The sequence below is a fragment of the Corythoichthys intestinalis genome, unplaced genomic scaffold, assembly GCF_030265065.1.
Source record: "Corythoichthys intestinalis isolate RoL2023-P3 unplaced genomic scaffold, ASM3026506v1 HiC_scaffold_85, whole genome shotgun sequence".
Lineage (NCBI taxonomy): Eukaryota > Metazoa > Chordata > Actinopteri > Syngnathiformes > Syngnathidae > Corythoichthys > Corythoichthys intestinalis.
Genome location: NW_026651654.1, coordinates 15,001 through 17,500, shown reverse-complemented (window position 1 = coordinate 17,500; position 2,500 = coordinate 15,001).

Here is a 2,500-nt window from a genome sequence, read left to right as displayed (position 1 = left end):
CTTGGGCGATGGCAGAAGGCCGGCGTGGAAGCCGCTTGGGCTCTAGCAGAAGGCCGAGGTGGAAGCCACTTTGGGCTGTGTGGCCGGTCGGCCTACCAGGGGCGTGAGAGCAGCTTGGGCGATGGCGGAAGGCCGGTCAGCCTACCAGGGGCGTGAGAGCAGCTTGGGCGATGGCAGAAGGCCGGCGTGGAAGCCGCTTGGGCTCTAGCAGAAGGCCGAGGTGGAAGCCACTTTGGGCTGTGGCCGGTCAGCCTACCAGGGGCGTGAGAGCAGCTTGGGCGATGGCAGAAGGCCGGCGTGGAAGCCGCTTGGGCTCTAGCAGAAGGCCGAGGTGGAAGCCACTTTGGGCTGTGTGGCCGGTCGGCCTACCAGGGGCGTGAGAGCAGCTTGGGCGATGGCGGAAGGCCGGTCAGCCTACCAGGGGCGTGAGAGCAGCTTGGGCGATGGCAGAAGGCCGGCGTGGAAGCCGCTTGGGCTCTAGCAGAAGGCCGAGGTGGAAGCCACTTTGGGCTGTGGCCGGTCAGCCTACCAGGGGCGTGAGAGCAGCTTGGGCGATGGCAGAAGGCCGGCGTGGAAGCCGCTTGGGCTCTAGCAGAAGGCCGAGGTGGAAGCCACTTTGGGCTGTGTGGCCGGTCGGCCTACCAGGGGCGTGAGAGCAGCTTGGGCGATGGCGGAAGGCCGGTCAGCCTACCAGGGGCGTGAGAGCAGCTTGGGCGATGGCAGAAGGCCGGCGTGGAAGCCGCTTGGGCTCTAGCAGAAGGCCGAGGTGGAAGCCACTTTGGGCTGTGGCCGGTCAGCCTACCAGGGGCGTGAGAGCAGCTTGGGCGATGGCAGAAGGCCGGCGTGGAAGCCGCTTGGGCTCTAGCAGAAGGCCGAGGTGGAAGCCACTTTGGGCTGTGTGGCCGGTCGGCCTACCAGGGGCGTGAGAGCAGCTTGGGCGATGGCGGAAGGCCGGTCAGCCTACCAGGGGCGTGAGAGCAGCTTGGGCGATGGCAGAAGGCCGGCGTGGAAGCCGCTTGGGCTCTAGCAGAAGGCCGAGGTGGAAGCCACTTTGGGCTGTGTGGCCGGTCGGCCTACCAGGGGCGTGAGAGCAGCTTGGGCGATGGCGGAAGGCCGGCGTGGAAGCCGCTTTGGGCTGTGGCCGGTCAGCCTACCAGGGGCGTGAGAGCAGCTTGGGCGATGGCAGAAGGCCGGCGTGGAAGCCGCTTGGGCTCTAGCAGAAGGCCGAGGTGGAAGCCACTTTGGGCTGTGTGGCCGGTCGGCCTACCAGGGGCGTGAGAGCAGCTTGGGCGATGGCGGAAGGCCGGTCAGCCTACCAGGGGCGTGAGAGCAGCTTGGGCGATGGCAGAAGGCCGGCGTGGAAGCCGCTTGGGCTCTAGCAGAAGGCCGAGGTGGAAGCCACTTTGGGCTGTGTGGCCGGTCGGCCTACCAGGGGCGTGAGAGCAGCTTGGGCGATGGCGGAAGGCCGGCGTGGAAGCCGCTTTGGGCTGTGGCCGGTCAGCCTACCAGGGGCGTGAGAGCAGCTTGGGCGATGGCAGAAGGCCGGCGTGGAAGCCGCTTGGGCTCTAGCAGAAGGCCGAGGTGGAAGCCACTTTGGGCTGTGTGGCCGGTCGGCCTACCAGGGGCGTGAGAGCAGCTTGGGCGATGGCGGAAGGCCGGCGTGGAAGCCGCTTTGGGCTGTGGCCGGTCTGCCTACCAGGGGCAAGGAACCACAATAGCATCTACCAGGGGCAAAGCGCAAATTCGGTCTACCAGGGGCAAGAAACATTAATACAGTCTACCAGGGGCAAAGCGCAAATTCGGTCTACCAGGGGCAAGAAACATTAATACAGTCTACCAGGGGCAAGAAACCAAAATTTATTCTACCAGGGGCAAGAAACATTAATACAGTCTACCAGGGGCAAGAAACATTAATACAGTCTACCAGGGGCAAGAAACATTAATACAGTCTACCAGGGGCTGCATTGACAAGTTCGCACCGTAAGAAGAGAATGCGACTTTTGCAACCTCTTTTTCCTTTTTACATGATATTCTTTTTCTCTATCGGGGAAAACACTGGTGTGCTACATCACTGGAAAGCTAGAAATCCCACTAAAGATTAAGCCATAGTTATAGAGGTAGATATCCCTGACTTATTGTCAGCCACCATTTGGGTTCTTCATTGTGACGCGAATTGTTCAAAAATTTAAATTATGCAAGGGAAGAGTTGCTGTTTTGGGTTTTTTTTTTTTTTTGTATTGGTAAATTTTATTGAATTTTTTTTAAATTAAAAAAAAAATCTTTTTTTTTTTTCTTTTTTACTTTTTTGGTATTTATTATTATTATTATTATCATCATTATTCTTATTATTTTTTTAAGAAAAGAAGGAGAAGAAGGGAGAAGGGGGTGCGGGAGAGCAAAAATAAAAGAAAAAAAAAAGAAAAGAAACAGCCTCTACTTAGGCTGCAGTTCACTTTTCCTCCACCGGAGGGAGCTCCAGCAGGCGAAAATCATACCCCCT